General features: G+C 43.6%; 1 protein-coding gene across 1 annotated transcript in view; it reads left to right on the top strand.

The window, feature by feature from the left end:
* Positions 1–14,512: 14,512 nt before the first annotated feature.
* Positions 14,513–14,734, top strand: part of kcnd3 (potassium voltage-gated channel, Shal-related subfamily, member 3) — a 73,120-nt gene continuing 72,898 nt past the window's right edge. The window contains exon 1 of the mRNA XM_076166716.1: positions 14,513–14,641. The gene's annotated coding sequence lies outside the window, so the exon portion shown is untranslated. The remainder of the gene's footprint in view (positions 14,642–14,734) is intronic.

Raw genomic sequence — 14,734 nt, 5'->3', positions numbered from 1 at the left:
GTATGCAGAGGCTGTATTCATCATGACTTTATTACTCCTGACTGCATGGGAGCATGAAGATCCTCTCTCACGCTGTTCTCACATTCACAAATAGGCGCACACACTGAGTGCAGAATGACAGTCTGTTTTACTATATGCAGTGTGTGTGTGTGTGTGTGCGTGTGCGTGTGCGTGTGTGGATGAGCACTCTCAAGGGTTGTGGGGAGCCGTCTGAAGCAGAGCGCATCATTACAGTGAAGGCATGAACCCGCTGGAGATAAGGCAACATTAATTATAAACTGCATACAGAACACACACAACAAAAAGTCGGACCATGCTCGCTCTCTTTCTCTCACACACACACACACACACACACACACACACACACACACACACACGTACTTCCCTCATTTCCATGCTACAGATTAGACTTATTGGCTCGCTTGCTGAAAGGAGGCCGCCGTGTCCCTGATAGCAGCCACTAGCAGGATTTCAGTTTTCTGGCAAATCCTCCTGTTTTCTGTGACACTTGAAGCTCCTCTGCTCGGATTACTCCTCACTCCTCTGCTTAAAGTGCTGCCGCTGCTTCTGCTGGAAGTGATTGCTTTGTGATTGTACTGTAATTTCCAGGGAATGGTGCGGGAGAGGAATGGTCGTGCCGTAAGTTGAGTCAGTTGTTGTGACACCTTTGAGCTCTGTCAGATGAAAAGCAAGGAGACGGAAAACTGAGAAGATTATAAAATAGCCTGATATTCCCAAATAATCCCAAAAGAGGGATTTGCACTGTTCACAGACTGACTGGACTTTCTTAAACGTGGCAGGTGTGATATGTGTAAAACAGAAACAGTCTGAGGATAAATGTGGATTATAATGCTATTCAACATAAGCCTAATGCATTTAAGACTTTACATGTATTTAGATTCTTCTTTCTTCTTCTGTATATTGTGTTATAGAGTGTTGAGCCATGAATTGTACTTTTAAATAGGATTTTGCTCCTCACAAAGGCCTACAAAGAGGCTAGGAAAGAAGGAAGGAGACAAGGTCTTCGAAATGGAAGGATCATATGGTGGTGAATTGGTGGAGAATATCCCATAAGCTGCTTTGCGAACAAGAGGAAATGGAGTTAAAAACAGTACCAAACAATGGAAGTGAGGCGTTTTCAAAGTGAGGGGAGTCGGTGGAGACCATGAATAAGAAATCAGGCCAGGAAGTCCAGTGGGGAGCAAAGCGAGAGCCCACTGAGCTATCCGGGTAGGAGCCCATGGGGGTTCCGCCTCATTCATCATTAAATACAGCTTTAGGTGAATGAAGGCAGTGAGACCAGAATGGTGAAGACGGGATGAGAGGATGAGGGATAAGGGAGGTGATGGATAAAGGCAGAATTGGAGGAAGATTGTCGAGGGGTTTAGGGGGGAAGCGGGTCAAGGTGAGAGAGAAGGAGAGAGACAGAGACAGAGACAGAGACAGAGACAGAGACAGAGACAGAGACAGAGACAGAGACCGAGACCGAGACCGAGGCCGAGACCGAGACCGAGACAGAGACAGAGACAGAGATAACAACAGGAGCGGAAAGTGAATGACTAAAAAATAGGAAAGGGAAGTGAGGTAAAAATATATAAAAAATTATACCCTGTGGAGCCAAGGAAGAGGAGGAGGAGGAGGAGGAGGAGGAACAAGAGAGAAAAATGACAGCAGGGGAGGAAGGAGAGAAGAGAGATCGTTCAGTAAAGAAGATGACTCCTGGGAATGGGCATCTACTCTGTCACTGTGGAGAGATGTTCCTGAACACATCATCAATACACACATTATTACCACACACACACACACACACACACACACACACACACACACACACAGGCAAGGGAGGCAGGAAGGCTGTGGCCCTGAGTGACGTGACCTCGCCTTTTTCAATCGGCGGTGATGTGTTTCGCACCTCTATCATTACTGTGATCATGATGATAGAATGAATTGATACTTGAGACCAAACACAGTTCACACAGAGGTCGATTTTAATAGGTTTTTCCACATGAGCAGTAAGAACTTATAAGCTCAGGCTGTATGTTAGCTGATGGGTAAACACACTCGGTGAGGAGCCCAAAACACCAAACCTCTAATGATGATGCAAATATCTGAGAAATCAAGATGTAACTTTCCTGAATTAAGATGAAAGGGATTAGCGTGTGTGTGTGTGTGTGTGTGTGTGTGTGTGTGTGTGTGTGTGTGTGGGTGTGTGTGTGTGTGTTTGAATACAGTTATCAGGTCTCAGTGGCCACTTAGCTTTATCTGGCATAATGGAATCTCTGGTGTCATAAATACAGGCCATTTGCCAGTAGTAGAGGAAGTAGTACAAGCTGTGGTTCAGACATCTTTTCAGTCTAAAGACGAGACTTGAACACAATGACACAGTGTCATTTTCTTTCACGGAGCACTCTTCTTCTTTTTTTTTATGTAGATACCTCATTTTGAAATGATATTGTTGTAACTCTGTCAGTCTGTAATTAATTGATCATTTCATTTAAGAAACAAAATCGCAAAGCTGTCAGCAGCTACCAGATGTGAACTAATATGCTTGGCCAGCCTGTGTTCAGAACTCTCACTTGAACAGCTCTCTCTCTCCCACCCCCCCCCCCCCCTCTCTCTCTCCCTCTCTCCCCCTCTCCCCCTCTCTTTCTCTCTCCCCCTCTCTCTGTCCCCCCCCCCTCTCTCTCTCCCTCTCTCCTCTCTCTCTACCTCTCTCCCCTCTCTCTCTCCCTATCTCCCCCTCTCTCTCTCCCTATCTCCCCCTCTCTTTCTTCCCCCCCCCTCCCTCTATCTCCCTCTCTCCCCCCGTCTCCCTCCCTCTCTCTCTTTCGACGCATCGAGACACGTTGAGGTTAGACCAACAGCTCTGACAGCTCCAGCGAGCTCCACCTATAAGTTAACGGCTAGTTTCCTCTCAGAAAGCCTGCCCGTTATTGATTTCCAGTGAAATGGGAATTTCAGCATGTAGCTATGCTGCAACAGAGACTAATTAAATCCTTGTTTCCCAAACAGTATTTTGATGAGTGCCCCAGAATGCGAGACTCTCTTGACAGTTCATCTGTGCTGCTTGTTGCCTGTCTCTGTGTTTCCACACTACAGATCAGCTCAGCAAACATGTTGATGAAAATGGATTTGGCTCTATGTAAATGACGCACAGTGTCCTAACGTGACGCGGCACAGGTCCATATCAAACAATGTGGAAGTTGTCTGCGCAGGTGTGCAAACATCAGTAGAATGCATTCACTCTGAACATTACTTCAAACGAGAGCGAGAGCCGTGTATATGTGTGTGTTTGTTCATACGTGTCTGTATTTGTCAGCGTGAGTGTCTGTATGCGGCCTCAATTCCCTCAGAGAACACTGGTGCATTGTTTTAAGATGGAACTACGGTGCCTTTGATGTTGACAAGCTGAGCATGTCTGCTTCTACCCCAAAGGGCAAATCAGCTGATTATTAATCAAGGCAGAACGCTGTAATCACTCAGATTTAGACTCTAATCACACCCGCCGCACTAACTTTGATCATATTTTCCCCGACTACCTTAAAGACGCTTTAAGTGAAGCTGATGAAAATGGATCAAACACTTCCTTCATTCTCAATCTGCCCTGATTCAACAGTGGTGTTACAAAGTGTTTTGTTGTTGTTTTTTGGGGGGGAGACAGGCAAGTGGATCAGATGTGCTTTGTAGTAACGGCGTGACACAAACAAATATAGAGACAAATGAAAACAAAGATAAGGCCACACTCATGCAGGCACAGGTCAAGACCCAGCTGTTTTGTGGTTTGCAGCCAATTTCGGTTCTGAAAACACATTCTGCAAATAGATCACTGTCTTTACGGCCGCGATATGAGCTGTTTGTGTGCAGAATAGCTTCATTTTCAGAAGAAGACGGAGGACAGACGTATATCAGCATTCACAGCGACTGTTACCGCCATCGCCGGCTTCCATCCAAGCAGTGAGGATCTAAAGCTGGCTGACACATCTTAATCATGGGCATAATGAATGGAGAATAAGCCCTGTGAGTCCCGGCCTCAGCTTGACAGAGATGATCAATAACTCACATATCATATCACACCTTCTCCTCGGGCTCTACCTGGCTTGCCAAAGAGGAGGCATCTCCCTATAATATCTGATACAGGTAACATTATTGGCTTTATCAAGGTCTATACTGGATGTTCTTATCTGACTTTCTGAAGGAACAATCATAACAAAACAGACCTGAGAGGACGCAATAATGAATATGTGAGAGTAATGGTTATCGAAACAGCAATCGGTGTGAGCAAGGCGGGTTTTTGATGACATTTGACAGCACATAAATAAAAGTGCTGGATTTGTGAAAGTCTCGTTTAGTTGTAGAAGCTGATTTCAGTCAGAAGCTTCAGTCCAGGATAAAGGTCTGTACTGCATGTTAAACACAGAGCGTAATGTGGCATAACACTGATTCAGCAACTCGCTTATACCCAAGGATGCCCTGCTCAGTGGAAGGCCTGAATTGCTTTTGATGCCTGTCTGATTTATGATAATAGGTCTTCAGAAGAGAGTCCCTGAACGCACCACGCTCTCCTCATCTCTACTTTTGGATCAGAAATGCCCCTTCAGCAGGAATACAATGGCAGCCCAGCAAACCAAACCATATGCTGCCGAATAAATGAGATTATATCTCATTATAAATGGATTCATCTGCTTTGAATACAGTCCAGCCCCTCCTGCCTTGGGACTTTCCATTACCAAAGTACTGGCGGGGGGGGGAGCAGGAAACGATACTGTGTGGACAGAACCACAGATGGACTTTTAAAGAGCTTTTAAAGAGCTTTTAAATTCTGATTCACTAGGGCACAAATGTTGCCTTTTTGTCCATTTTGTTCATTTAGACTCCTTTTTTGTGCAGGAAACCAAAGCTGAATCAAAGAGGGCAACGTGTCTACAAATGATACTTATTCACACTGCAGGCGATTTCATTTCATTTCAGTTCATAGAGGGCCAAAGAAGTGAGGTAAAATGTAGCCCGAGTCCCATTATGCATTTCACCCATCAAATTGGATGTGAAATAACTTTTTAGAAACTTTTGAATTATACAAAGGGTGTGATGAATTTTTGAACAGATGTTAGATTAGCTAAGACTGCGCATCAGTCAGAGCTCTAGGAAAGAACACAGGAAAGAACTGAATCCTTAATAACGCAGAAATTAATTGCCAACATGCTGATAAATAATCAAGAGGAACATTTTGTGTTAAGCAGCAGGGATTAACAGATAACATAGTAAGAAAGAGATATCAGTTAGGGACACATGCAAAACATTAAAAGCCTTAATTCATGCATTCCTAATACCCAAATTTAGTTTGTTGGCTTATTTATTCAAATCTTGAATCTCGGTTGCAGTTCCATCCCTTTCTCCAATCTATCAGGGTGAATCGCTTCCATTGGGAAACTGTCATGTTTCTGAGATATTTATAAAGCAAACTTCTGTCTCGGCGTGTTTGACCTAGAACTCTCTGACCCAAATTAGGTTTTCCTCAGTGTTCGATTGTGGGCAAAGGCAGGAGTGGAGCTATTGTACCGAGTGAAAGACCCGGAATGTAAATCAGCGATTGAGTTTGGGGGTGAGCATCGCATGGACGAGGGGTTAAAGACTAGAGGAGGATAGAAAGAAAGGAAACAGTCTATGAGGATGAAGAGAAGAGGGAAAGAGGAAGGAGAATGGAAAGGAAATAAAAAGGAAGAGGCTCCTTAGGAAGAAAAATTGAGGGCCAGCAAAAGTCAATATGGTTGTTCCATTTTGGAAGACTGATGAACTGCCTGTCATGTCAGCCGCATGGTCCTTGGGGAAGCCCTTGCCTTATAACACCAACTCCTAATATTGACTTGATCTAATGAATTACCAAACATTATCGTCCGTCACACTAATTCTCCACATCATCCCTGAGCCTGTAACCATTCGTGACATAATCACGCTTTCGGGAAACTTTCTCGGATTGGAGATAAACAGCCACTCTGCTTTGTAATTATCTGTTCAAGGATTGATGTATTCAGATCACACGGCGCCGCTTTTATTGCCGACGTTGAAAATGAGGAAGATCAGACGAGGAGGAGGAGGAGGAGGGCTGAGCTGGTACGTGGGCTGGGCCAGGGGTACTTTACTCAGCTCTCCTAATTAGACCCCCACCTCCTCCTGGCCTCATCCTCAATGCTCCTGCTGGCAAACTTTGACACAACCAACCTCTAATTGCTACCAGGTGCAGATTAGATAAAGTATATTTGCAGTTAAGAGATTAGGACTCACTCCATGTTCGGGTGAACTTTGCTACAGTGTGAATGGCAGGAAATGTTTTTGGTGTACCAACAAGTTGCTGCAGAGGCTGGGGTGTTAATTGAAGTTGTTCTGCATGGCTATGATATTGAATGAGATGTCAGGTTGAGATTGGCACAGTGTTCCTATTACCTAAGGGTGAATTTGCAAATGCAACTCCTGCATGGCAGATTAGTGGATACTCATTTAAAATAGATTGCAGTTCAGCATTAAATATCCCTCATTGTCCTTGTATGAATGATCCCAGCTGTGATTGATGTCAGTCTGAGGGTCTGAGGGTTTAAACTCGTCATTAGCCCTGTTTTCAGGGTCAGAATCCATAAGAGGACGAGTACGTGGCTCTCTGCGCGGCTCTCCGTGTTACACTTGCCGAGAGCACTTTGCAGTCGCTCCCCAGGCCTGCGTGCTGCTGCGACGCGTGGCTACAAATAGAAACATTCCCTCCTGAACCACGCTGACCTGGACACACCTGAGACACTCCTCAGCCAATCAGAAGGGAGGACACGTGTCACACATCGACGCGGACTCCCAGACAGATGGAAAACTAGGTCATTCTAACATCTATCTGTCTATTTATTGATATAGACACACATACAGACACATACACACACACAAACAGCTTGAGAGAGAGAGAGAGAGAGAGAGAGAGAGAGAGAGAGAGAGAGAGAGAGAGAGGGAGAGAGAGAGAGCGTGATAAGAGACAACAGAGGCGACAGAATTTGATTGATGGATTTTGACATTGACGCTGTCCTCTCCTTCAATGTGAAAAATAACTCGGAATGTTTAAACCAAAATAGAATCATCTACCCTGCGTCGAATTCCCACTTGAATTCCCTGTGTTGACTTTAATGTATTCATTAGTCTACAGATCACTCATGGCAGGGTTATGTTCCACCGTATTAGGTTCCTATATGGACAATAATGACTAATGCATATGCATAGAGAAAGAAGGGACCTCTGAGCGCTGAATAGAGGTGAAACTGCATCATGTACTCAACAACACACAGAGATTTGAATAATTCATTTATGTCTGCTCTATATAACACATTTGCACATAAACATGAATGTATGTATATATGTATGTGCATTAGACACATACGCGCTCCATCTACTATGCCTGCAAATTGTTTAAAGCAGTTCTATCTTATCACAGAGGCGCACAAATACATTCAAACAGCCACTATACTTTAAGCCAGTGTTGCCTTGGTTACTGCATAAGCATGGGGTCTCCTCAGCACCTCCCCACCTGAGAATGGCAGTCTGCTCGGTGCCAAGCCTCTGACCGTCACCCGAGACCATTATTCTGACTGCTGCTATCCTTAACAACCATCAGTATCCGTCCCCCTATCGCGAGCAGACAGCCAGGTCTTCCTCCCTCGTCAAAATCTCTCCTCGCGTTGCCAAATCGGCCAGCAGCTGTAACCTTACTGGCAGTTAGTCTTCCGCCAGAGTGTGTTATTGTCTTTCTGGTGTTCTGTGTGTCTGTGTGTGTCCCTGTGTGTCTGTGTGTGTCCCAGTGGACCATGTGGATGTCTTCTTGCCCCCGTGTGTGTGACAGAGGTTGTGGCAGCAGCAGCACTATTTTTAATTCTTTCATCTTCTTGTTGTGTTTCTTACAGACCCCCTGGTTAATGCACGGCGGATTAGAGATGGAAAAGGGAGAAAAAAACGGAAGATGAGAGGTGGCAAGGAAAGAAGCCTCAAAACTTTTGAAAGTGATAACAGCGTGTGTCAATCAACCCTCAGGTCTTTGCAAAGTTTGGCGGAAGAAAGAGGAAATTGTGAAACTCCCTCATGAACACCGAAACCATTAATCCCCTCAGATTCTCTTGATCTGTCCATCAGTCAGCTGTCAAAACTGAAGCTGCCTCTGCTTGTTTGGTAGAGACAGAAAGCACACGGTTCCAAACGTCATACTTTTATTTGTTGGTTTATGCTGTTAAAATGAACAAAACTATTAACATTTGTCCTCTTTCGTTGCAACATTTCCCTTTTTTTTATTCTCGATTTCACAAACGACAACCAGAACAACCCCAGATTCGACCGCACTTGATGAATGCTGTTCCGTCCTTATTGACCTCCACTAATTACTTCTCACCATCAGCATTAGGATGCAGTCGAGTTCTGTGTACCTTCTGAATCATTTTAGCAGGTTCCCAACTCCTGCCAACAACAACAGAGTGAGTCAGTAAGTAAGAAGTCCTTGTTACATTTCCAAAATTTCATCTGGTGCAAGATTTAAAACTATAATTTATGCATATTGGCAAAACCAACCGCTTTCCTCACTCGGTCTGACAAGCTTGGACTAAACCAATGTGTGTGAGGTAATTCTGTGTATGTTTGACTGCATATATTCAATAATTAGATGGTAAGAAGCCGCTGGGACGAGACTGAACGCTCTGTTACTCTCACTTAGGAGCCTTGCAGAGGAGTAGTGGGGTAAAAGAAAGCAGATGAGAGGAAGAAAAGCAACGCTCCTCTAGCCCTTTTGTTGTCATCTTGTTGCTATTTTGGTTTCGCAGAAAACTGTTGCATCTGAGAAAGGAATTTTGACAGTTTTAGCCAATTAAAGTGTGTGTTACGTTTTCTGGCCAAAGGTTTTCAGACTTTATTATCGCCCCAACCTGTCACACAAGTGCACAGCGCTCCATTGCACCATTCTCTCACATTATCATTTATAATCATTCTAATTATACATCTCATTGACATGCAAACACCCATATCCGTGGTGAAAAGATCCCACCATGACTTGTCAAAGCCTTATACACACTCCAACAAGCTGCATACACACACACTGACCTGCTGAGTGTTGGATTGTCACTCTCTCAAACATTTACGCTGCTATTAAACACACAAAAATCACCATCAGAAGTCACTGCTTGAGGGTGTTTGACCTTATACAGCCTGTTTCAAATGTTATATCGACGCTTTACCATATTGGTCCCATGACAGCATCTGTATGAATCATCTGTGAGAGGTGTTTAGACTGAAGGTAGAAAAACCACCCTTTGTATTTCAGGCATGGCCTTGTAAAGTAAAGTATGCTGTCCTATGGATGTGTGTGTGTGTGTGTGTGTGTGTTTGTGTGTGTGTGTGTGTTTGTGTGTGTGTGTGTGTGTGTGTGTGTGTGTGTGTGTGTGTGTCTTGAAAAGCTTACTCTGACTGTGTGTGTGTGTGTGTGTCCCTCTGGCCCAATGTTCCACACTGACTGTGAGTGATTAAGGGAAAAGTGTGTCTGTGTAGTGTGAACCATGCTGGTGACAGGCAGATTGCTGCCTCGTCCCATGATTCTGTGGAGGACTCACTCATTACAAAGTGATTAAACGCACTCAAATGTATTATGGCAGTGGTTCTCAAACTGAGGGATGAATACCATTGATGGTGTCATTTTTTCTTCTTTTAATGAAAATGCAGTAGGAGCTCTCAGTGTCAGTGCAGCGTGAGGGCGTTCTGTGTTTCCCTCAGAGGTGATGACAAATATTCTGATTAGTGGAAATTGTTTGTATGATGATAAATGCATCCATGCTAAATATAGGAATTGTCTCATTTCACTATCTGTATTTATTTAACATTTGCTTTGGCCCCCTGCAGACCCTCATGTTGCGCCTGGCCTTGTTTCTGAGGGTCTATAGTACCCACCATGATCGATTGCAAGGAGACCGTACGTTGACTCAGGCCACAAGCCCTACATCCTGTACATCCTGTGCTGGGACCACCTGGATGCGCTGCATATCCCCCTGGATGAGATGATGGAAGGGAACAGACATCTGGAGCATAATTCTTCTTCTGTCTTTCTGTCTTTCCTTCTACTGTGCACCGTTTTTATATTTGGAATTTAGCCAATAGAAATGCAGAAGGAAAACTGTGTAGACCTATAAAGATGAACCTATAACTCTTAATGGCCTCAGAGGAGCATAATGCTTCATCCTCTATGTATGTGGTTCTCTTTTCATTAGCGTGCACCCACCACCACTACTTAATAATAACTTACTGCCTTGTGAACAACACTGCAAAATCAATTGAAGATGATTCCCCAGTTTGCATTGTCAACATTTGCAGCCTCCAAAGTTCGGGAGGCAAAATATGAACTTCAAAGAAGCATCCAATATCTTCAAAACCCTGACAGAAAAGGAAAATAAAAAGCTACTACCAGACTTTCTGCACCCTTTTATCAACAAGGGATTGCAGAGGAATTAATTTTCTCATATACCAATTCATAAACCTTTACCTTTTGCTGGTTATTAAATTGGTTGGTTTGAAGCGGGTGGGCCTCCTGAGGGACGACACATCCAGCATCGCATCCAGCAGGCAAAGGTATGTCAAAAAAAATAGATTAATATACTGTATACAGCAGTGTGAGGTGCTGCAGAATAAGTATACAGTCTGTATAAGTTTGACTGTGCCTTTGAGAGACTGAACATAATAAATGATTCATCAGTATATACAGCGAACCCAGATGCAAGACTGCAGACTCCATCACTGCTCCCATATTGTACGTGTTGCAGGAACGACCGGAGAGTATTCAGTCGGGGAGGACATTGGAAAACATGAGCACAGGTGCAGAACGTTGGATTCCCCCCACACGCAAAGAGGAATAGAGTTTAGATGTGATAAACTATGCACCTGCATTTGTGGTTATGCTGTGTTTGCAGTCATTAGGTTGAGTACGAGCCGACAGAGTTTGACATGTTAGAGGGTTGCAGTAAATGCAGGATTAGGCGTTTTGTCTGCTGAATAGAGGCTGAGAGTGTATCTGTAACCCCCGACACCACTGACTGCCTCCCTTAACACGAGTAGGCACACCGCGGCTAAACTCCACCACAGACTGACTAATTCCCCAGAGGAAGATTTCAGATATCTAATGGGGATTAGACGAACTAAGAAGGCAGTTTGTGGGGAATTCATGAATAATTGAACTTAAAGTAGGAAACAAATAAATGCACAGAGATGGAAATGTCAAAACAAAAGCCTCAGAGTTTTCTTATGTGAAATTGCAGGGGAATTGAGGTTGTGTACTTCTCTGGTGCAGTTGTTTTTGTTGTTTGTGTGTGTGTGTGAGTGTGAGTGTGTGAGTGTGTGCGTGTGTGCGTGTGTGCGTGTGTGCTTGTATGCGTGTATGCTTACACATGCCTTGAGGAGCCTATCAGCAGTTTGGAGTTAGCTATGACATCAAGGTTACACTGCCGAGCGTGATCGAATGAGGACAATTACTTGTCACCTTTACTTCAACATTCCCATCAGTGCATCTGCGCTTATTAGATCAGCCGGAGCATCTTCGGGAGCCACCAGAGGGCCTTTATCTCATGTGCTCCTTAGAGGAGGTTGAGAGTTGCGGCACAGGCAGGTGTACACACACGGCGTCAGGTTGGGAACAGTGTTATCTGCTAGATCCTTCCAGGTATGTGTTTGTCCTGTTGAGCATGAGATGTTTTCAACATGTTTGTTGTAACCTGAGGTAAGGTATGCAAGCTGTAATTATGTAGTTTGCAGTGATGTACTTGAGGTTACCAGAGGGAGCAGTCAGGATCCAACAGTCATCCAATTATTGCCCCGTTTCTCAATGGTGCAGTTTGGAGCCTATAGATGCGTGTAATTTGACAGAAGGTTGAGAAATGTTAAAGAAAGTGACAAAGAGACTCTATGACCAGTAAAATTGAATGGGTTCTTCCTTGTATGAAGTCCAACAAGTTTCATGAAAATGGAGTTCATAACTTTTCCAGAGTAATCCTTCCAACAAACCCAGACAGATGAAAACATAACCTCCTTGGTGAAGGTAATAAAAACAGATAAGTCACCCTAAAGCACTCATTGCATGCTTCCATGACTCTGTTTGCTGATGATTTATGTTCAAAAACTCTCCAAACGCTGGAAGTTAAAATGTTACTACACACCGTAAAAGCAGCGACTGAAAAACTCCAATAACCTCAGGCCCTAAAAAATGTTAAAGCTACAATCTGTGTGATCCATATAGATGCAAATGTAATCATATATTCAGTTATGGTAGGATTGGGATTTTAGGACTATAACCCTGCCCATAGGCTCAGGCTGTCTTAAGGCTGAATACTAATTCTGACTAATAAGAGACTTGTTAAGCAGGATGTTTTTACTTTGTAATTTGTAAAGTCATCCAGACTGCTCTGTTGGCATGGAGACAGAAGAGACAAAACTTGTGACCTTGTTGGGTATTATTTTCTTCGGGTCTCCTTAGAATTGTCTAGACTACCATGAAGTAAACATACTTTCAAAGTCATTGTCAGTCACACATTTCAAGCTAATATCTCTTGAGGTACTGGAGGATGGAAGGAATTTTGAATTTTAATGTCAGAGTCCTGGGAGATTTATGGAGGGTGGCTGACCTTGAAATTCTGAGTTCACTCCACCTTGTTATTCAGTGACATTTGAAATGTTGGAATGGCTCAAAGACTCATCGGTTGAAAAGGCCAGACTCCGCAATGTCGCCCGCGTTCAGCAGGTTGTGCATATCTACTATTACACCTGTGACAGCTGATTTGAGTTAAAGGGGTGACGACGGGTTTTCAGACGGGTTTTCAGAAAATGAGGTCACTTTAGCCGCTGCCTTCTATTGTCAAGGGGCTAGTTTATGGTCAGGGACTCTAATGGAGTCAAAGGAAGGAGTTTTGGATACATGACTGTGCAAGCGGAAGGGACGTAAATAAATATTAAGTGTGCCGTTGAATTTAGTCATACAATTTATCTGAGAATAAAGAATGTCTTTGTCTTCCACCATCATTGCTGCATCCAGGAAGGTTCATTTTTTATGTGCATGATTTTATACATAATCACGTGTGCCTGCTGTGCAGTCGGAATTCTACTGGATGAGGCATCAGAGGGGGAAGATCCCATATGACTCAATTAGAAGAGCATATTCTGTAACGTATTGAATAATGTGAGGACACAGACATTGACATACCCTGAGCATGAATATAAACTACCATGATGTCATTGAAATGATTCCCCTTCCAATCATTACCTTTCACATCCATGGAATACTGCAGCTTGATTGACACATTTCTGGAAAATTTAAGCCACGACAGCATGATTCATCCCAGTTGGAATAACATTATCTAGAAATGACTTCAACCTGCTATATCAAGATGGTTCCAGTGTTTTTAGTTATCTGTTATGAAACCCATGCAGCTCAGACCGCAGCACCACAGTCCAAAGCGTTTTATTCGAGGGGTTTGTGGACGTAATACTTCACGGAAACTTATGAGCTCCACCTGAGCGCTGCTTCTCCTCAGTGCAGACAATGATTGCTTTGAGAGCTTTTCCACTGGAGCCTTTCTTGTTTTGGAATTGTTGCTTTCATGAGTTAACCTGCACATAGAGATGATAACCAGGTTCCTTAGACTCCCAGGCCACCAGAAAAGAATGCAAACAGAGAAAATATACTCGTGCACCTCTGAGCCTGCAAGCTGCAAGACGGCCCCCCCCCCCCCAAATATTCGACTTACATTGTGTTCTACCCTCTTCTGATAGCTTTCTGTTCAACTCTCAGCTGCTGTAAACGGTATCATGTGAGGGTCTGCGTTGTTGGAAAGTGGCCCAATTCAGATTGTTTGTCTATTTGTATTTTTTGTAAAAGCCTTATGTGTCTCTGAGGATGCTTGTGTTCACACAATGTTGACTAATGCACAAATAAAGGATTAAATCATCTGACAGAGTGGAACAAAACATTATTATTTCCTGGAACACATTTAATGACTTTATTATTATCGGATATGTGCAACAGAGGCTGTTGGCGAGTCATTTATATACAACAATGTCACTTTTTACGACTGATGCGTTCAATGACACTGGCCACATTTGGAAGATGAAATATATTTCAAACTGCATCGATATCTTATATGAGCAAAATATCAGAAATTGTTGGTTTTGGGTGTGTGGGGTGAAATGGATCCACAAATGCAATACTACAAACATTCCAGCAGGATTATTGTAATATAATGACGCCAAGAATTTTTTATTTTTTGTTCTTTCTCTTCTTTCTATCTTTCTGTGGGATTCTTTGTAGCTTATGATATAGAATATGTGATATGAGTTTAATGAATGAAGGGAAGGATGTAGCTGGACGGAAGAAGGAAGTGAGAAGAAGAAAGAAAAGGGCTTTTTGGTCAATGAAATGTGTCACAGTTCTTGCGCAACGTTCTGACATGCAGCGATAGTGCAGAAACCGCCGTGCGCAGAGAGAGAGAGAGAGAGAGAGAGAGAGAGAGAGAGAGAGAGAGAGAGAGAGAGAGAGAGAGAGAGAGAGAGAGAGAGAGAGAGAGAGAGAGAGCGCTCCTCCTCCGTCTCTTCATCCACAGAGCCAAAGGTAAGACGCTCTTCATTTCTCCTCCTCGCATAATGGAAACAGATTTCAAACAGCTGCGCTACGTTTGTCTTGTCCGCGGTACTTTTCCGCTTC

The sequence above is a fragment of the Genypterus blacodes genome, unplaced genomic scaffold, assembly GCF_046128005.1.
Source record: "Genypterus blacodes isolate CSIRO-AG114 ecotype Tasmania unplaced genomic scaffold, CSIRO-AGI_Gbla_v1 ptg000156l_1, whole genome shotgun sequence".
Taxonomy (NCBI): Eukaryota; Metazoa; Chordata; class Actinopteri; order Ophidiiformes; family Ophidiidae; genus Genypterus; species Genypterus blacodes.
The sequence above is the reverse complement of the archived record's forward strand: the minus strand, read 5'-3'. Positions and strand labels throughout refer to the sequence as shown.